The sequence below is a fragment of the Callospermophilus lateralis genome, chromosome 12 (genome assembly GCF_048772815.1).
Source record: "Callospermophilus lateralis isolate mCalLat2 chromosome 12, mCalLat2.hap1, whole genome shotgun sequence".
NCBI lineage: Eukaryota > Metazoa > Chordata > Mammalia > Rodentia > Sciuridae > Callospermophilus > Callospermophilus lateralis.
The window spans coordinates 62,621,263-62,644,983 of NC_135316.1; positions in this window are offsets into that span (position 1 = coordinate 62,621,263).

Below are 23,721 nucleotides of genomic sequence, written 5' to 3' on the forward strand. Positions count from 1 at the left end.
CTTTAAGCAACTTCTTATCTAGCTAAATTTTTATGAAGACATTTCTATTATAATACTTTAGAATCACTTAGCTTTCATAAACTTTGATATTTTCTAGGGTGTTGTCAACTACTTCTGGTTCAAAGTGTTTGGTCTTCAGCCAGCAATATATACTTCAAATTTTGAATCTTTGAAACTATCCTAGTAGCAGTCAACATTTAAAAATAATAATAATAGGTATTAGTACAATGTCAATTTCAGTACATTTTAATTGTGGCTTAGAATTTTATGATCATAAACTTGAGTAACCAGATGATTGGATTTGTATAATAATTAAGCATACCATCTACTCTAATCTCAAGGATTGGTCCCAAGATTATTATCCTAAAAAACATAAAGAAGATTGTTAGATTTAGCAATTGATGTGAATGTTAGTTCATTTTTTAAAAATTAAAGACAACATAAAAATATTTGTAGGCCATTGTGATTATTTTTTTAGAAAGCACATTGAATGATTCTAAAAATTTGCTTTCTCATCACACACACACACACACACACACACACACACACACACATATATCTACAACTCATATATACTCATATTTTCCCTTTCAGGAAAATAAAATCTGTGGTGAGTAGATAGCTCTAAATTTTTGTTACAAACATCAATCTTAATATGCATGTAAGAAGGCCTTCCTTGAAGAGTAGTTGGGTTATAATGTCTCCTTTTTGCTTCTAATAATGCTTATTTTTCCTTACATTTTCTGCTCTGATATGTGACCATGTATCAAGCGGAAACACTATTTTTTTTTCTACTTATTATGTACAAACTTTACATTGTGCTTTGGTATAAGACAACAATGCAAGCATGATATTGTTAAATGTTGGTTTTCTTTACATAAGGCAATAAATAAATGCTAATTCTTCAACTGTAGTCAGCTTCTGTTTATCAGGAATGTGCTTCTGAATTCTTCTCTGAAACTCTGTTGTCATAACCTCTGAAGCACAATGCAGAATGAATATATTAGACCTCCTAGTGTCTGTAGCTGTTATCTATTTACCAAGTGTTTTTTTCAATCCAAAACTCTCAGTGGAACCAATAGTGTCACTAATGCTCAGATGATTGAACAGACATGTAAACAAATAACTCCAACAGAGTATACTAATGGGACAATATATGAATTGCTATGAAGATAGTATATATGTGTCTGGATATAGTGTTTAGGAAAGTCACCATTAAAGAGATGAACATTGGAATAATTCTTCAAAAAAGACTATTAGCATCACAGGCACTCTAATCATGGATTTATGAACGAATAATTTTGAGTCTTCATAATATAGGTACATGTAGAATAGGTACAAAGTACTCAAGAAACATATTTAAAGAATAATAATTTTAATATAACTATCTAAGGTGTATAAAAATGATTTGCTTGCTGAGATAAGGCATGACTATATCCCTTCAAGGACATAAAACCAAATAAGAAAAACTCAATACATTTGTAATACCAGTTTGTCTTTGATGTGCAAATAATCAGTCTAAATCCATCTTCCTCTATCTGAACTCCATGTCCTAGGGGACAATATCACTCTGCCTTATTTACTCCAGGTCCAGTACCATGAACTACTCTCATAATCCAAAACCCACAGATATTATTTGAGTGAGTCAATCCTCAATTCTTTACCCTGCACTTCCTTTCCTGAGAAAATTTCAATACAGGTGGTAGCCTTGGGCCTTCTCCTTTCCCTTGTCTCCTGTCTCCTCACTAAAACCTGGTATTCTCAATAGGACCTTGTATGGTATGCTGTGAACCATCTCGCTGGGGTATTTTAGTATAAATAAGTTAATTTCTTTTGCCTCTCCCGTACCTCTTCTTGTGGTCACACCTGACTGATCATCTCATTTTAACTCATGTATTTTTGTGTTTGAGATAATTTATAGTGTGTACCAATATTTCTTTTACCCTTTATTTGAGAATTATTTGAAGTCCAACTTGAAATTGTCTTCCTCCAAAAACAATGTACATGAAGTCCTACTGGTCATTTGAAGAACTACTAACTCACAGATTTGATTTGGTTTAATTTAATTTGATTTGATTTGATTTTTTGAAGGTGCTAGGTATTGAACCCAGGGCCTCATGCATGTTAGGGAAGAACTCTGCCTCTGAGCCATATTCCCAGCCTCTAAACCTATGGAGTTTTAATTTAAACTCCATCCCAGAAATATTTTCACATTGCTATTAAATGCACAATACTGATTCTTAAACAATGTCACAGAGAATGGTAGAGTCTTTTCTATACTTGTGGTTTTATATTTTATTTACCTTTTTTCAAAGGGTGTATCCCATTGAGTCTTAAGTCTGATTATTTCTCAATTAGATTCCCGGATATGGGTGAATCTCGACTTTTCTCCTGTCTTATGTACTCTGTGCTACTATGAAGATAAAAGCTCAAGTGTATCCAGGGCTCAGTTGACACTATCAGAACACAAACTGGCTTTGTTGCTTAGTAATCTCCTCACATTTGTAATTTTACCTTTTAAAAAAAAAATCTGTTGTAATTTTACTTATCACTTATATTTTAAGATTTTTATGTTTTCAGATTAGCTAATAAAATATACTTTTGAAAAGTAATTTCTACTTTAAGTGTTTAACTTATTTTTCCTGATGTGCATTTGATTAAGATTTTTAATATTTGGGAGGGGGGAGATGATTTAGACTTTTATCAGTGAATACTTTTATCCTTTATGTTTTCAGCACCAAATTTCCATGTTGTAAATGCATATGAATTTCTGGGTTTTATTTGCTTGCTTTGATTTAATATTCCCTACTTTCTTAATGTCAACATTTCTATAACATTTTTCTTCTCTACAAATTTTTCTACAAAGTCTGTCTTTTTTTGTTGTTATTGTTGTTAAAACCTAAAACAAGTTAAATGATAGGAGCTTCTTATTAGAATGTAATGCTGTCTCCCATCCAAGAAGTGTGTAAATCCAGGACTGCTGTGATTTTCCACTTGGTCAGAATTACAGGTTTATTTAGCCATATTGTTGTGCCCTATTGGCTTTCAACCCCAAGACCACATTAGTTCCAAAATTGCTCCTGGAACTCCAGCAATTCTATGTACATTTAGCCAGTAATTAATAAGAAGAAATGTCAATGCCCCTTTTAGTTAAGGAGAGTTCCCCAAAATTGATCATAGTTCTAATTCCATTCTTTGGAAAAATTTAGTGCCTGGCCACATGAAGCTGGCCAAGTCAGAAGTATTTAATCTGATTAGCTGTGATCTTTTCTGATTGACAACCAGAGCTTATAATGATATAGTCTGGGAAACACAATCCACTGGATTTTCAACCTGTCAAGTTTCCAATTTAGCCATGAACTGTCCTATGCTTAACAAAAGACAAAACTCTGCATTTTCTTTTAATCCCACTTAAAGACTTGGTTGTCTATTTTTCTCTTAAAGAACTTCAATAGAAGTGATAAGAGTGGACAAGCAAGACCAACATTTTTAATTTTCAACTATTTCTTCTAGTTTCTCTTTAATTCTATCCAAATATGTAATGATATGACTTTCATTATATAACAAGCTTCATCAGATTGCCAGCCTGCAATATGTGAGTACTTGATTCCTGCTACCCATCTGCTCCTATTATTTAAACCTCATGTATTTTTGGTTCTGTTGCATACAGTACTCTACTTCTGGATTTCAAAATTCTATTACTCAGGATTAGAGTCATGAGAGAGTTTCAAAACATACCAAATAACTGAAAATTTAAACAAGATAAAAGTTTTTTGTGCGAATGATATTAAAAAAGATAGAAGTAGACATGATAGTCCAGGTATATCACCCCAATTTATAGTGACTTGAACTTCTTTAATCTTGTTTCTCCACTTGGAAAATTTTCATTCTGAATGTCATATCAAGGGACACAATGACTGGTAGATGAAGGAATTGAGAATCCAATCACATTAAAGGAAATAAAGAAAATAGGTGACTTATCTTAGTAACTTCTTAGGCATGTTAATCAAGAAATTTCCTAGCAAACAAACTAACCACATTTGTTAGTAGCAGACTCTATATATATGGAACACTTTGAAGTGAAATCTTCAGGTTATCTAGGATAGCTGATAAGAAAAAAAAACAAAACACTAAAATCTCTGTAACTGTTACTACTACTGTATCAATGTCTTAATATTAAAAGGAAATGTTTCATAACTGAGATGACTTGTGTTTGTGTAAGTTATATAGTTCCAAACATCCATTAGCTTGTACACATCAGAGTCAGGACCAGAGCAAGTATGATGAAGTGAGAATGATAATGGGAAACCACCTTAGACATTCTCTTTTTACCTTTCCTCATAATTACTTGTGTACATGAAATTACTAGTAAACTTTATAAGGGGCAAGATATGATTTATGTGTAATTTAACTCGACAAACCATAACTTTTTCTCCTTGATCCCCACTTAATCACATTATCTAACATTTTTGAAAGCCAAAAAAAAAATAAAAACATAACTGCAAATTTATCTAAATTATATTTTTATTCACATGCCTAAGTGAAGGTCCAAGATGCCTAATTTATCTTAAAACAAAGATGAGATGCTTGATTTTGGAAAATAACTAGAAAATTCTGTGACTTACGTCCAAGCACCTATTCTATATAAATGCATAAACATGCATCAAAAGGCGTGAATAAAAAAATTTGCACATTGGAACTCATAAATCTGTTGGGAATCATCAGCAGTGAGGAGAATGGTTGTCTTTGCACCCTTGTCTCCTAACCAGAAAAGTCCCAGTATTAGCAGCCACAGGAGTAGAGAGACAAACCTGGTTCATGGCCTGAGACCACTGGGGTTAGGAATATCTGCATGTTCTTGTAGAGAAATTCACAGAAGCCAGGTTGTTCTTTTCCTTATTTATCTGTAAGAAATGAAGCATCTCCTAAAAGCACTGACTTCTTGGCTGAGAACATTCTACAGTTGGTCACTAAGTTCTGTCCATGACTTTGCTCATATCATGGTAAAGCATCTGAAAGGCTGTTGGGGCAGGGGAAGGCAGCTGAGCCTGGCTTCTGAGAACTGTCTTCTCTACCTGCTGCAGCCATAGCCTAGTCGGAATGACCATGGCATTTTTGCCAGAATGGAGTGGTTGAGAGGTGATGCCAGCAAGCCATTGAGATGTTAATGGTTATGTTAAGCTGTGTATTCAATTGTATATTAGACCCCTGCTGTCCGCCTTGGCCTGCTACTTTGGAGTTCTCAGCTCTCACGGGGATTCTCGGAGAATTCCCATTGGTTGGGGAAGTGCCGGAGAAGGGATTTCCGGTTGGGGTGTAGTGTGTCCCTGGAGAAGGCCGTGTGCATGGCATTCTTGGGAGTGCAGAGAATAAAGGAGTTCCTGTTTTGAACCTGCAAGGCTGTGTGGCAGCTTGGTTATTTTGTGCCCAGGCAGACTGCGGCATCTACCCATCATTTTTAAAAGATAAATGTAGCACATATAATATGATTCTGCTTTCACAAAAGCTTTTCTTTTAATCTATCTGAATAAATGTAGAAAAATATACCTGCTTGACCCTAATGTCATCTAACTGCTATTTCTGAGAGTTAGAATTAGCATTGATTTTTAAATTAGTCTGTAAGCTACTTCTGTATGTTAATTGATTAAACAATCATAATTTAAAAGATGATATCTATGCCAATTTTCTTAACAAGAAGTGTGTTTCCTATGAAAATCCAAACTTAAGATAATTCCTCTGCCCATAATGAACCTAAACCCATTTTCACAAGACATTTTAAAGATATCTTCACTTACCTAAAAATTTGCTGGAAATTTGAAAGAATGAGGCATTATTTTTTAAAAGATTTATGTTAAGAAAACTCTATATTATGCACATCAAGCATATCTATGCAAATAGATTATCAGGAAATATAATTTCATTTCAAATTAAGGATAGCATGTTATATTCAGCTCTCATAAAAAAAGAAACACTTCCATGTCAAGAAAATATAATGGTACAATCTAATGTTGCTAGAATAAATTTCTTTTAATTCCATGTTTCCAAAATCAAAGCAATCCAGATTAATCTAATGAATTAATTTTCCATTTGCATGCATCTTTTCTTTCATTTTATAAAATAAGCTTTTGGAAGGATCTACTTTTTTTTTTTATCAATTAACTATAGGTTCTGTTTGCCTTAAAGGTAAAAGCTTATCTGTATTTTCACCTCTATGGACTACAACAGATGTAACTTTATATTTGTTCTCCAAGCTTAATCTGTGCTCATGTACAACAGCGTGAACTGTCAATCCTCCACACATAATTTCAGTGGCTAAGGTGAATTGACCTGTTTTTTTTTTTTTACTCAAATGAATAAGTAAATTCTACAAAATACAATATGACTATTCATCTTTAATCAAGTGAATAGATTGGCTAATAAGAAGCTTCTCAGGAGGCACTCTCTGGAGAAGTACATTAATTTCTGTATGCTCTTTAGCCTTCCACCCAGAGAGACGTCACTTACAGTGTGTGTGTCAACATTCCAGTTGAGATGCATTCCAGGAAGAGCTAAGATCCATTATGCTTCATTAAATAATAGTTCTGGTCCCTGGATAACTTTAAAGATTGAAAGTCCTATATAAATATATGAGAGACTTTTTACTTAAAAAGAAGAAGAAGAAAAAAAATGCTCAGCACTTCTTCCTTCATCTGGATGTGAGTTTATTGACATGAAAGTTCCTTTCTAAAGCAGCAGACAAAATATATATGAAACAAAATCCATTTTTATTATATTATTTTTTCACTTAAGCATTTTATAATTTAGAACAATATTCACATTATAATCTAAACAGATAAAGATTTTAGACAGGCAATCATGTAATGTGTCAGAGTTAAGCTACAGAAAAAAGAAAAAAGATGTTTTATCCTTTTTTTGATTATTTGTCATAACATAACAATTTTACAAATGTGCTGCATTCAAACTTAAAAGCTGTAAGATTTAAATCACTTCAAATTAAATGAAGAGAAAGAAACATAAATCTTGAACTAGGTACTCAGAATTGTATTAAAACCATAATGCCCTTGGGGTGATTCATAATGAAAGATACAATGCTGCACTTCTAAGAGTCACATCTCAAGTCACAGTGACAGCCTGCATGGAAGATAACTTTCGCACTTGTTCTGCAATATTCTTGAGAGCCCAGCCCCTAGTTCCTGCATTTTCTAAATAATAAATTTCACAGGATCTAAAGAAAGTGAAGCCATGTATTTTCAATTTCCTACTGGACTGTGAGACAGGCTTCGGGTTCTTTTTTCTTTTCTTTTTTTTTTTATTTCTGATGTTAGAAAGAAAAAAAAAAAGCATTTTTATGATGTTTACAATATTACTTGAAGCCTCCCTCTCAGGAATTCACTGCTCCTACTCTGTGATGTTTTCAATAATGCATACTGGCCACATGTATACCAAACAACATGCCTGGAGTTATTTCTCCCATCTTCACAAATGAGAAAATTGTGATTTAATCAAATAATCCTAATTTTCTTAGGATTACTTGGGTGCAAATAGTACAATAATATCCGGCATTAAAATCCATGTTTCTGTAACTACTGAAACTGGATTTGACCAATGTATGAGTATGCTTAATATGCCATGGTTAAATATGTCCATAGTGAGACACACCATTTACAACATGTTTCTGTTAGAAAATTATATTTAAGCTGGGTAAAGGGGTGCACACCTGTAATCGCAGGGACCTGGGAGACTGAGGCAGGAGGATCACAAGTTCAAAGTAAGCTTCAGCAACGTAGCAAGACCCTAAGCAAATTAGCGAGACGCTGTCTCAAAATAGAAAAGAAAAAATTAAAAGGGCTGGGAAAGTTGCTCAGCAGTTAGGCTACCCTAGATCCAATCCCTGGAGCCAAAAATAAATAAATGAATAAAATGTTATTTGAACACAAAACATATTTATAAGTTTTAAGTGGACCTCAGATTTTGCATTCTTCACTTTTTGTTATTATTTATGTTCTAAGAACAATTGAGAGAGGCAAGATGCCATGTGAAAGAAGGGAAAGAAAGAGGCATTAGTTATAACTTTACTAAATGTCCACATAAACTAGATGCAAGGAAATGAGAATTGTAACCATCTGAGTCACGTGAAAAACCAAGGGAGAAAGCCATATTTCATAGAACCAGATTCAATGTAATTAGATGGCATATATTTAAAACGGAAGAGGTGGGTTAAAGTTGTCAATGACTTGTCTGGAGATGATGCCAGATAGAATTTAGATTTTGTAAGCTGAAGAGACAAAGGAAGTATGGAGCGAAGCAGGAAAGTCAGGGGAAAATACAATAATACTTGCTGACATTTACTCTTTGTATCCCATGTAGTAAATGTTATATAAATACCAATGAAGAGAAACTTGAGATACATCTATGTGAACAGAAATTATGACTATTACTAGAACAAGAGATGATAAACATCTGAAATAAAATGATGGACATAAAAATGAGAAATTCATTTCATAACATGCCTCATATCACTAAATAAGAGATTTGGTTTTGTTTATTCCAAAATATTATCTTTTAATATTAAATTATAAAATGTGACTCTTGCCTTCTAACTTATCCTCAAGAATTGACATAAATACGGATAAAACAATACATATGCATTTTATTAGGACAACAAGCTAAGAGAGTTCTAAATTACTTAGATGGGCAGAATGATAAATATTCTTAAATAAATATATGAGGACAGATACAGAGCAAATGGTGATATTGAAAAGGTAAAATCCATGCATAATTATTTCTATATTCTAAACCTCTGTAAGTATATGGGTATACTTTTCAGTCAATATAAACTTGTCTTATTTCTAAATTTTCTAAAACAATGGGGCCAGAGTAGACCTATCTTAACATTCCAGTAAAATTCTCATAGCTAAACACCTGTTTCTTTCTCCTGTCTCTTCTTTCAGTTTCAGTTATAGTCACAAATGGAGCATCTATGCTATAATTCTAGTCATATGAAGAGCTATACCAGAGCTTTAGAGAATAAAATATTTTTACCCTATTTTATAGAAGGTCATCAAACATAAGTTTCTCAACTTCAGTAGGCATAGAAAAATATAAATTAAAATGCCATGCAGAGCACCACAACAGTTAAATTAAAATTTCTGACAATGCCAAATGTAGGCAAGGTTATGGAACATGGGAGTTCTTGTATAGAGAGCCAGAGGCAGTGCAAGTTGGCACAACCAACTTGGCATGCATTTTGGCAGTATCTTCTAACACTGAATATATAAATCCAGTAATTTTAATTCTAGTTTTATACCCAATAGAAATGTGTACATATGTTCAACTAAAGACATATATACGAATATGCATACAAATATCATTTTAATAGTTCTAAGCTGGAAACTACCCAAATGCCCATCTATGATAGCATATAATACAATGAATAACTGTATTGTGTTGTATTCATCAAATGATCATGCAATGCAATAAAAGTGAGTGAATGCAAATATGAATCACACACACATGAAAAAATAATTTGAGAAGTAAAATGTTGAGATAAATAAGCTAGAGAGAAAAAAAATACCCATAGAAACAGACTCTATGTGGATATGGAGAGGAGAGGAGAGGAGGGGAGAGGAGGAAAGGGGAGGGGGAGAGGAAGAGGGAGAGGGAGATGGAGAGCATTCAACAGGACAGTATAAACAAATGGCTACCTTTGGTTATGAAGTGAACAGAGGATTCCTGGTAGAGTTTCTGAGTGTGATAGTTAACATATATCTTAATGTGTAAAATGGCTTCATACACTATGTTCTATATGAAAATTCAACAATTTATGATTTGCACACTGTTTCATGTTTATGTTATCCACTAGTACTAATAAGCTAGAGTTGCCATAAGAAAACATCACAGAATTGGTGTCCTAAACAACAGAACTTAGTTTTTTTCTCATTAGAATTTCCAGATCAAATTGACTGAAGGTTTAATTTCTCCTAAGTTTTCCCTCCGTGGCTTGCAAGTAACCACTCTCTTGTTTCACCCTCCAAATACCTTTAATCCCTTTTTCTTAATATAAAGACTTCTGTCACAGTGGCCCAGTGCCCTATCCTTATGATCTGAATGAATCATATCTACCTCTTTAAAGGGTATCTACAAATAAAGATGAATGATGACTAGAGCTTTAAGGAATAAATTTTAAGTGCATATGAGTCAGCCTACAACAACAATATTTAAAAAGCAAAGGTCACAAAATAAGAAAAATAAAGAGACCTAGCATCTATGATCTGAAAATCATCTTGCATGGCAGTCACTTTCCCAGGCTCCTGTCTTCCTTACCATGTTTCCCTTATGCACTGGGCACATCAGGCTTTCATAGTTGCCTCCCTTCTTCCCTCCATGTATACACCAACTACATTGTTCACTTGCATTAACCGGAAGACCCAATATCATTGATCTTCATTTTATTTTTGTTTTAATTAGAAAGAGTTGAGAATATTTATCCCCAAATCTTTAGATAAAACTGTCACTAGATTTTTGTGACGGTAAGCTTTCCTTTGTTTTTTAAAAGACAAACGGCAGTCAAAACTTTATCTAATATGTTTTTTTAAAGTGGGTACTGAGAATTGAACTCAAAGTGCTTTACCATTGAATTGTATCCCCAGAAGTTTTGGGTTTTATTATGAGACAGAGACACACTAAGTTACTAATCCTTGTCTTGAAGTTGCGATGCTCCTGCCTTAAACTCTGGAGTGTCTGTATTACAGGCTTTGCCACCAATCCTAATTCAAGTATGATCTTTTCAAACCACATTCAAATGTGAATCATATTTGGAAACTCAATTAGTGATGTAAGATCAATGATAATTACTAAATACTTGCAATTAATGTAATTAGTAAGAAATTTAGGTTGAATAAACTTTACTAAAGCTAAAAATTTAAAGGTCAAATTGGAAAAATATTATTAAAGCTAACTATACTTTTTAATCATGAAATGTATTATACATTTGTATTATACTTTCAAAAGTGCTTACTTTTAGACTTAATGTATCATTATTCCACAGTAATTTTGTTATTGATTAATACCCAGGAGGCAGTACCTGAACTGGAATCATATAGCTTGTTCTAAGAATTTGGCATACAATTTTAGAAATTTTACATACCCAAGAAAACAACTTTGAAGTTGGATGAGCTATAAGCCTTGAATTAAATCGATTTAACACCCAAGATTTTCGATATAAATCATATACAATACATTTCAAAAGTATACCAAATATGAAGGACTGAAATACATAGTAACCAATCCATAGCCCCAAGGATATATGAATTGCTAGCTTATTTTTCACTGCTTATAAACTTTTAGATTTAGCTGTATTGTTTTCTGCATTTAAACATGTGCTGCCCATAGCATCTTTAAGGGTCAGAAGTAGATATCTTTCAGAAAGACACCTCTAGTTATATCATATTAACTACATAATTAAATATATTCAGCTATTCGACAGTGCAGATACTTTGCAAATGATCTTAAATAGTATTCAACATCTCTCTGTCAATTTTCATGTACAATTAAATCCTGTATCTATTTTTCAACTTGGTATCAGAACTTAGAACAAAAATGTAGCCTTGATGTAACATCCACAAAAAGGTATTACGTTATTCCACTCCATGCATAAAATGGAAGAAATTCATTTGATATTTTGGCATATACATTTTTGGGGGGGTTTTCACAAATAGGACATGTTATAGATTCTTCTAGCAATCTAACAAACGTGCTTGCTTATATATATTAAATTTAAAGGAGTATAAATTAAGCTATTCACTAACAAATCATATATATGTACATACTAAATATATTTATGTGTACATAATGTAAGATATATGCATATATACATCTATGCATATGTATGTACATGTATAAATGAATTATATCCTGTATGTATGTAGTATACATATATATTTTCAATATAATCCATCAGAATGTTGAAGTAAATATTTGGTGAATTTTCTGACTTTCTAGCTGAGGAGAATAAGAACACAGAAGGAAAATGTTGATCAATTGGTACTAAATTGCTGTTAGTAGATATAAATTCTAGTGAACAGTGACTATAAAGAGTGATTGTATATTCTGTATTTCAGAAAGATAGAAGAAATGATTTGAATGTTTCATCAAAAGAAGTGATATTTGAGGAGATAGATAAATTTAATCTGCACAAAGTGTACATGTCTGATATCACATCATATCTCCTGTGACACACTCCATATATCATTATATATCTGTTAACAATAAATTTAATGTTTTATAAAACTAGAAAACTTAAAGAAAGACAGAAAATATTTGCAAACCATATCAGATATAGAACAAAACATGTAAGGATTTCAGACAACTCAATTCAATTTCAAAGTGAGTAAAGAATTTGAAAAAGATATATCTCTCCAAAAATATATATATTAATTAAAGGCCCATAGGATATTACATGCACAGTATCATTAATTAGCAGGGAATTGCCAATGAAACCCACATTCAAATGTGACCTTATGACCAGAGGAATAGCTATAATACAAAGTATAATAATTGCCGCAGTCTCTGGCTGGGCACAAATCACGAGTCTCCACACAGCCTGTAGATTCAAACAGCAATTCTTTATTCCCGAACTCACACCGGCCGTCTACAAACATGTTCTGGGGGAATCCACGTTCTCTGCCCAAATCCACACTCTGCCCAAATCCACTCTCTGCCCAAATCCACTCCCCATGGGCTTCTGTCTCCCAAAATATACTGTCTGACCCTAAGAACTCAAGAGGAACTCAGCAGCAGGATAAGCCCTATTCTAAAGGGGGAACACCCTAATCTCCTATTATGCTAAACTGCCCTATTCTAAAGGGGGAACACCCTAATCTCCTATTATGCTAAACCGCCCTGGTCCTTGAGCAAGGTCACCTTTCAGAAGTCCTTCCACTAGACAGCATGGGAGTAAGCTGGCAAGGAGATTGTCATACCTACTTGGCTGATGGCTCCCAGCATCTAATAATGAATATCAGTGAGGACACAGAGAAGCTGCTTGTTGGAATGTAAAGTGGTGTGGTCATCTATGAAAAACATTTAACTTTTCCCAAAATTTAAACATAGAATTACCATACAACTTGGCATTACCACTCCTAGATATATGCCTAACAGTATTGAAACATACATAAAACCTGTCCAGCAATATTCATTAGAAATAGTATTTGCAATAGCTGAATTCAGGAAACAACCCTATCAACTGAAGAGTAGACAATATAAGAAATTTCATGTTATGGAATATTATTGAACACACACAAAAAAGTGAAAGCTGCTTTTAAGAAAAACAATTATTTCAAATTTAAATTTTGGTGATACTTGAACAACCTTGTGATGAACTCAATAACAATGTATTTCATACTTTAAATGGATATATTGGATACTATGTGAATCATGTTGATAAAGTTATTGTAAAAGAAATATAACCTAAGCAACTAAGTGAGACCCTCTCTCTAAATAAAATACAAAATAGGGCTGGGGATGCAGCTCAGTGGATGAGTGCCCTTGAGTTCAATCCCTGTTACTCCTCCAAAAAAAAAAAAAGAAAGAAAGAAAAAGAAAAGTATAAGCAATTGTAGAATGCTTTTCAAAATAATGACAATAATAACACAAAAAAGTTTTCCAATTCTTAAGGTTTCTAAAAATATGGGAATTTAATAAAGTTACATAAATAATAGCTCAATAAATTTTCCTGGGGACTTTTTGTATAATTGCATTTGTCATGGCTTTTGTAGGATAGAATTGAGTTAGCCAATTCTAGATCAGTGGACAAACCTGAGCAGCCAACTATTTTTGCAAATAAACTTTTTCTTGGAGTACAGCCCATCTACTCATTTACATTTATTTCCTATGAGTGTTTTCTCTTTCTAATAACATAGCTCTGAAGTTATAACAAGAGACTGAGTAGCCAACACAATAAAGACACTTACTTACTCCCCAACTAACAACCATGGAAGTTTGCCAAATTTCACATAAAGGAACATGTACTTACTGAAAAATTAAAGTACTAGGCAACATTTTAAAACTATCTGAATATTACCAATATTAAACAATGCCAACAAAACAGGTTCTCTTTAACTATCTCAGTATTTTTAACTATGATAAAGGGGAAACCACTGGCAATTTGCTGAGTATTTGGGAGAATCAGAAGCATCCTGTGTAAGCATTCTAGTGATAATAATATTGCATATTTAAACATTCCATAAGTATTTTTCAAGAGATTGAGCTAAAATGTATCTATAATATTCACTGAGCACATATCAAATGCTAATCAGACAGGTGCTTACTGTTTATATAAACGTGAAAACAAAATATTTTAATGAGTTTCATCTATCATATTAAAGTACAACAATAAAAACCTGGTACCAAAAAACAACAACAAAAGAACATAATAAATTTTGGGACTGAGTCAGATTTTTATTGTCTGAATAGTCTCAGAAATTAGACATGACTTTGAAACCATTGTCTGATCAGAACTCTTATACATCCTAAATTTTTTAGATGAAACTTTTTTTTTTTTTAAGCTGGGATTGAACTCTGGAGCACTCAATCACTGAGCCACATCCCCAGGCCTATTTTGTATTTTATTTGGAGTCTACTATTTACTACTCCTCTTCCTGCCTCAGTCTCTGAAGCTGCTGAGAGTATAGGCCTGTGCCACCAAGCCCAGTTATGTTTAGCATCTTTGGCATTTTATTTTCTATGAATTGGTGGAAAGATGTTGGATTCAGGATATATTGTTAGGGTAAAAACAACAGGATTTTATAACTAAGAGTATGTTGAATAAGAGAGGAAGAGTAGTCAAGGATGATATCAATATATCCCCTCACCTCCCCTCCGCCCCCCCAAAATTCTGGAAATACAGGTCTGCTCTTGATTGATATAAAAAAAAAAAAAAAAACACCACCACCACCACCAACAACAACAACAAAACCCTCTGGCCACAGATTGTAAAAGAAATGGTCAGAAATTAATTTACCAACATGATAACTATATATGGTGATTTTGTATCCTAGATACCTAATGCTTAAAAACTCACATGTAAATTACACTAGGACTATTCTCAAATAGATGTCTTCAAAAGCATATTTAAACAGTACAGGATGAGATAGAATGACACTTGTTTTTTTTTTATTTTTCTGTGCATTAAAAGAAATCCATGAAAATAAATATCAGAAGTAAAATTGGATTCATGTGATAATCTCATGATGCCTCAGTTTCCCATTCAACAGTATCAGCTGAATTTGAATATTTCCTGAGGATATCAGAATGACAGAAAAATGATTTATATTGGAATAAATTGCTTTTATTATATGTGTAGAGAGAAGAGATGACTATTTCTGCAAATGCATACATAAATTTAAATACATTTTCAAAACAGTAAGTATGTAGCATTCCCACAATTTCACTATGGTGTTATGAAGTCAATTTGATTTCCCAAATGAATGAACATTCTCACACCTTTTTACTCATGCATTGAAGAATTGAATGGATTGTAATTTATAGGTACATTGTGTGGTTATCACTGGGGGAAGGAATGGGGCTATATATAAATGTATACTTTTTTATTTTCTTAAAACTTCATCCCAGTCACCTTAGATGAATATTAGATTCCTTTCATGTTACTGCTCCTTAAGCTGAATTATAAGACTGCAAAACCTCATTAGTTTTTCAGTGAATAGAAAAAACAAAACTTCTATTAAAATAAAAAGAAAGGAAACCAGCAAACATGAATTCAGAAATGATCTACTATTTCAGGTAAAATGGAGAACTGATGAATTATCTTAAAAAATTAAACGTTCTAATGCATGTTAATTAAAATGAAGATTTCCAAGCTAGTTTGTGTGTACCTCCAATTTAATCAGAAGTATTAATGACATCGTGTAATTTTTGCCGATGATGCCAGAAATGGAAAGCCCATCTCCTAGAAGGAACTTCTCCACAGATAGTCACAAATTCCAGTTTCTTATTAAGAGACATGATTGTCTGAAACATCTAAATTTTAGGTTACTTTCTAAAAATACAAAAATTACATCCTCACCAAGTAAAAGTAAACAAAGGATATAAAATATTACAAAACTTATTTTATTTGGACCCAAAATTAAATCTGGAATTGTGAATATTTTAAAGGACCTACACTAAAAAAAATCAGTTTCTAATAGTATAAAACTATGATAGGTTTTTAAGTGAATAGGAACAACTTGTCAGACAAGTTTACTTTGACTATGTGACTGTAACTCTGTCTGTCCTTGTATGCATATAACCATTGATTCTCAATCCTCTGGACCTCAACACTCCCAGGTAGCAACAGATCAATGTTTGCCAAATAGATGTGTAATCTGACTTGAAAAATCATGAATATTTTATCATATGAAAAAATTTTCAAACTTAATAAAACATTTTAAAACTGTATTATAGAATTTGCTTGTTATTAATTAATGAACAATGTTTTATTAAATTTGTATTATAATAAGCTAATAATTATTCATTTACCTTTATTAGTTCACCTATGTTCCTTTTGCTTTTAACTGTAGGTTTTACAGGTGCTCAGTATTATAGGTTTATTTATTTATTTACTTTAATACTGATGATGGGGTTTTTCAAAAATTTTTAATTTGTTCTTTTAAGATATACATGAGAATAGAGTATATTTTGACATATTAATACAAACATGGAGTATAGCTTTTATTAATTAGGATCCCATTCCTTTGGTTGCACATGATATGGCATTTCACTGTTATGACTGATTCATTCTACTGTCTTTCCTATTTCCATCTCCCCTCCCTTTCATTCATTCCCCTGTATCTAATCCAATAACTTCTATTGTCTCTCCACCCTTTATTGTGTATTAGAATCTACATATCAGAGGAAACAAGCAGCCTTTGCTTTTGGGGGGTTGGTATATTTCACTTAGCATGATAAGTCTCCAGATCCATCAATTTACTGGCAAAAGTCATAAAGTCATTCCTTTTTATGGTTAAGTAATATGCCATTGTGTATGTATACCATATTTTCTTTATTCTTTCATCTGTTGAAGGGCACCTAGGTTGGTTCCATAGGTTAGCTATTGTGGATTGAGCTGCTATAAAAATTAATGTGGCTGCATCACTGCACTATGCTGATTTTAAGTCCTTTGTTTAGATAAAAAGTAGTGGTATAACTGGGTCAAATGGTGGTTCCTTTCCAAGTTTTCTGAGGAATCTCCATTCAGCTTTCAAGAATGGTTGTAACAATTTACAGTCACCCATGCAGTATATGAGTAAACTTTTTTCCCTGCATCTTCACCAACATTTATTGTTACTTTTATTCTTGATAATTGCCATTCTGATTGGATTGAGATGGAATCTCAGTGTAATTTGAATGTACACTTTTCTAATTGCTAGAGATGTTTTCAAGTGTTTTTTAACCATTCGTATTTCTTCTGAGAAGTGTCTGTTCAGTTTTTGACCCATTTATTGATTGGGTTATTAATTAATTAGTTAATTAATTAATTTGATATTAAGTGTTTTTGAGTTCTTCATCTATCCTGGATTTTAATTTCTTAACTCAGGTGCAGGTGGCAAAGATTTTCTCCCATACTGTAGATTCTGGCTTCATGCTCTTGATTTTTTCCTTTGCTGAAAAGAAGCTTTATAGTTTGCTACTATCCCTATTATTGATTCTTAATTTTACTTCTTGAGCTTAGGAGTTTCATTGAGGAAATGGATTCATAACCCAACTTGATGGAAAATTGGGCCTACATGCTCTTCTAGAGAATTGAAGGTTTTAGGTACACTAAATATATCAAGTTTTAAATTTTATTAACACAGAAATATTTGTTTCAAATAAATATTACATATATGTATATGCATATGTATTTTTTTAAAGATTGGTAGAATATTAATTTAAAAGTAAGGTTTTGGCTACCTGTAAGTTAAAGATATTTTTTCATCATTGTTTGAGTTTTTACTTTTATTTTATTTTTTGGGGTGAAAACAGGCTAATTATTCAGATTTTTTTCCCAAAAAGGACACAAGAATCATGTCACATTTTTCTTTACTCAACTTAAAAGAAAAATATATGCACTATGATTTTGCAATCAATGTACTCTTCATTTTGTTAAGCTCATGTAAATTAACCATTTATTTATGTATAATAATACTAGAATAATTATAAAACAAAATAACATTTCACTCTAACTGTATTCCAGAGAGCTAAAATCTCCACATCCTAGGTATCATTTCTTAGAAGGCTTCATATATTCTAACATAGAAGAAGTATTTTTGCGTATCTTTTTGTTTTTACTTTTGCATAGCTAACCTCAAATTAATTATTTGATAACTAGAATAACATTTGTTACTGGATAAAATCCAGAAGTATCAATATTACCTGTTTTCTTAAAATCTTTCCCTAACTAATCATATTCATGTATCATAGGAAACACTTAAAATCACTTTGTTTATTGATTAATTGTTTTGATAAAAGTTTGACTATTTTTCCCAACTTGAAATGCTTTCTAGTAACTAGTGTTTGAAAAAATGAGTAATAGATAATCTATTAATAATTTCAATCATATATTGAGTAGCTACACATGAAAAATTGGGTTACTTTTAAACATTTGTTTCATAAATTATTTTCTTGCAATAAAATTTTCAGTGCTTATTAATGATAATTTTAGTGATTTGATTATCATAGCAGGAACATTTCCAAAGGCTAATAAATCCAAAAATATATTTTTGAAAAACTTTAATATGTCTTTGTAGTTTAGACACAGTTCATCCACAATTAATCATGCTTTTATTATTGCAATCAAATAGACACACACTGTTCTTTTGATCATTCTACAGTTAGCATCTATCATTATATACCATGCTGTTTCATTATTTTTCACAAACACTACATAATATATGAAGATATATCATCCTTGTTTCATTGATAATGTGAATTAATGGAAAAACACAGAATTGATATACCACAGTACAAAGAGATAATTTTTTTCATATGTATATGGCTAGGTTAAATTTTTTAAAAGCCTAATTCATTATTAATTACAAAATATAAAATTATCTTTACAAAGCTAATTAGCATTACATTTGTTTAAAAACAATAAAAGAATGATAACAGCATTGGAATCTTCCTGCAATACAAGCTAACTATGTAGCCAATTTTTATTGTATATACATAGAAAAAGGAAAGAATAATAGTTTTTCTATTCTTTTAATTGCTTTTATAGCTTATTTTTTATGTCAATTTGGCTATGAAATAGTCTCTAGTTATTCAGTGAATATTAATGTGTATGTTGGCATGAAGGTATTTTATAGATATCATCAATATCTACAATGAATTAATTTTAAATGATAATTATCTTTAATAATCTAGGGAGGCCTCATCTATTATGTAGAAATGCCTAAAACCACTAAGTCCAATTTTTCAGTTCTGTGAATATTCTACAAAGTTGATGCAGGTGCATTAAAATAGAGTACAAATCATGATCTAGAGCTTACATATTATATATCATGTATATGTATGTGTGTGTGTGTGTGTGTGTGTATATACACATATATATATATACACATATATATATACATATATAAAACGTATTTTTTAAAAAATCATGCATGTATGAATAAATATTTCATATATATTTTTTCAAATGCTTTAGTCATTCACCTATTATTTTTCTCAAAATAAAAGAACTCTACAAACCTAATATCAACTTTAGAAATTACTATAAATGGTATATTTTTTGCTCTAAGTTTCTATAGATGTCCCACTTGTGGAACAATACGGCTTAATGGGTTAAGAACAGGGTAAAAGCAGAGACAGATTTTCCTGAAGAAGTTCCTCTTGCTAACTATGGCTTCAGTTCCTGACTGAGTTTTCAGCCTGCTGTGATCTGATAAAAATTGCTTAGCTAGACCTTGAACTTACACAGGCCGATTCCTTTGGGGAGGAGGTATGTGTGTGGAGGGCAGGAAATAATACATATATTATATATTTCTTGTTCTGCACAACTTAGATTAATGCACATATCTTTTACCCTTTATTAGAAATAATAGAAATCATGTAATCTATCAGCATCATTATTTTTATGCTTTAGATGGTTGTTGAATGTTTTCAACATGGCATAGAAAGGTACAAAGCTGCAAATAGTTCTGTAAATTCATTCATGAATGTTAGAGTTTCTTTAGAACTAATGAGATGCATCTTGAAATAATCAAAACAAAGAAGTCAATTACTCATATGAAGAATTTTTCTTGTAATTTAACCACCAAATATAAATTAAAAATTCACTTTAGTGATTTGAAAGTGAAACAATCAAAATACTTAATAGAGAACAGGAGTATTAAATGGATTTACCACCTATATAATAACAACAATTTTTGATCTAATTATAAGGCTATAACAACATATATTATTGTGAAGAATTACAGATTTAAGTGACATCTGCCATTTTCTCAGTTTATTTTGTTATTGAATTTTAGTGTTTTTCCATATTTAGAATGTGGATGATATTAGTGATTAGACAACAAAATGAGAGGTAGAATTATTGACTTTTGGTTATATAATTCTTCAAAATAACTGAATGTAAGATTCCTACTAATTATATAGTTATATAATAGGTAAATATACACATTCAACTGCATAATAAATTAAAATGCTTTTATGTAATCCAGTATTTTTTCTCCCTTATATCTTTAATTCCCATATATCTTCTTGATTTCCTAGTAACAGAAAACCAAAACATTAAACTTGAATGGAATGATATAGACTTGTATTTCATTTGTCAAATAAACAGTGACAAAGTAGCAAAATATTTAATTCTCTAACCATATTTGTGTAGCTTTCATACATCTCAGCATCTTTTTTAACTTAAAAACACAATTTAATGACTGGGAAGCAATATTCAATATATTCAAAAAAACTAAGATACAGAATTGGAAGTTCAGAAGAAACAAAATGAAAAGTAACAAAGTTCAATAACTGTACCTAATTTTTCAGGGGAAAAAAAAAAAACAGATGTAATCAAGTATTTAGTCACTTCAAGATAGTTTGTTGATGTCATGATAACCCTTTAAATGGGCTGTTTCTATTTCGCATATATCATATGATTATGAATATATCTCTCATTGTCAACTATGAAGTAGTTGTCTTCCTTTGAATATAATAATGAGCAAAATACTTATAGTGATATTTAACCAACTTTAATAGAGTTAAAATAACATGCATATATTATAGTTATATGTAAATTACTTCTTTGCATACAAATTAAATATGTAATTTTACATTGATAAATAAGGATATGATAAGAGTGAATTTTAAATGTGTCTAGAGATCATTCTAAATTATGAAATTTTATCCTCATATTTCCTTTCCTTTTTTAGCATGTTGAATAATTTTATATGTTCTAATTTTGATGTTAGAATTATACCTTACGTTCAGCAGACTTTTTTCCTCAAACTGTTTCAGTAACAATTCACTTTCAAGAGCTCATATAAGCTTTTATCATTTTGGCAACATATAACGTGATCCCACATGTTAAGTGAAATTAAACAACTTCACTTTCCTAGTGTATATTCATTCAACACATACTGCTTAAAGAATACATTGTCTGAGAGACTACTTTTAGAAAGGTAGTGATGAAGAATATGAATAAGGAAATTAGAACAACAGTCAATTAAACCATAACCAATCAATAATAAAAGACAATGATAAGTGGCTCATGATAAGAGAATAAGAATGGGTAGGACATGTAGTTATTCTAGAAGGGGGAGATGTAAGAAAACTTTATTTAAGAAGAGATCTGTGATTTGTAAGTTTGGATATAAAACCAAATCTGCCATCCAAGTGGAATAAAGAATATTCTAATCAGAAGCATCAGGTGCTTTGCACATTTATTTTCCTCATTTTATTTTTCCTTTGACTTTGATTTTAACCCATACCTATAGATTCATAATTATTGAAATTTTTGAAATTAACAAACTATTGTACAATAAAACACACTTTTAATACATTACTCATTACATTTGGACACTAAATATATCAACATACTTTTGATCATGAAAAGACTAAAAGACTCCTGGAAAGATGGCACAATGGCTTCTCTGCCAAAGAGAAAGAGGCCACAGCAGATTGATACTTCAAGCCTGAAACAAGAGTCTCTCTCAAGTATCTGTAATGTTGAAGTTTTATACAATACAATGAACCAGAGAGTGACATCCTACCACCTTTGCTATATCTCATTAATCTCATTAGTGGAAAACAAGTAAGAATCTTCACTATTACTTATGTGAAGGATTTTTTTCTGAAACTGAATGACTATGTGCTGCACAAAGTACATCATATAAACAATTCATGATTACTCTTATTAAACTGTCAAGGACAGAATATTGACATTGAAAACATAGTCTGAAATAAAAAAAGAAAGATACAACTATTAATTTTGCACTTGGTGTTTCCAAAGTAAGGTGCCTCTATAGTGCACATCTTGTTCAAACTAGTTATTTGTTGGTAATGGCAAAAAGATGATATAATTATTAACATCATTTTACTTATATACAAAACTATTGTATTTTTATTAGAAGCACCAAGATCACAGTACACAGTATTTTAGACTTTAAAAATAAAATTGAATTACATGTACAGAATATATGTGTGGGTATATGTGTTGAAAGATTACTGTTAGTGTGAGGATTATAATTAGATTTTTCAGTTAGAGTTAGAAAAAAAAGTTACAAGTTTTGGAATGAAAATTTCAGAAGACATTAAAGAAAAAGTTTCATAAGTAATATTATGTTCTCTAATTCATATTTAATACCTTTAAAATAGACTGGGTAGTTGGATTCATTGATACTTTTGCTTCATTCATTTAAAACTCTCCAAGTAGAGATAACAAACCAATACCACAAAATCTTTAGTGTTAAAACTTTAAAATTCATTTTACTCATTGAATAACCGATGCTTTCTTTAGTCCTCTGAGTAAAATCTGTGTCATCCTATTGTTGATTGATAAATTTCCAGTGTTTCCCAAAGATCCTTTATGAAATGGTAAGCATTTGTCTCATCAGAGATCTTGCAAGACTATGACCCAGTATTTCCGACATCATTCATTTTAAATCACCAATGCAATCTTCCTTCAATTCTAGCTACTCCATTTATTATCCAGGCAGACCTAGAGAGCTAAGTATTTTGAAGAACTCTCCCTCCAGAGTGTGAGTAGCTCAGGATTGCCATAGCTAATGAAGAATGCACAGATACTTCCTCCTTTCTTCAATTTCCCTAGACAGAATAATCTCAGATGTCAGGACAGATGGAATCCCTTTACCAAAACACTTAGTGCTAGTGCTTTCTACATGACTTGATTAAACCCCCTTACTTTTGCTTGGGCAAATAATTTTTTTCTTTAGAATTTCAGAATTTAAAAACAAAATCATAAGTTTACATGTCCTTGTCTGAATATATTAATTTTGAATAGTTTCAAACAAATAAAGCAACAATATCACTAAGGACAACTCTTCAGCCTTATTTCATTTTTTTGAGAGAGAGAGAGAGAGAGAGAGAGAGAGAGAGAGAGAGAGAGAGGAGAGAGAGAATTTTTAATATTTATTTTTTAGCTTTCGGTGGACACAACATCTTTGTTTGAATGTGGTGCTGAGGATCGAACCCGGACCGCACACATGCCAGGCGAGCACGCTACCACTT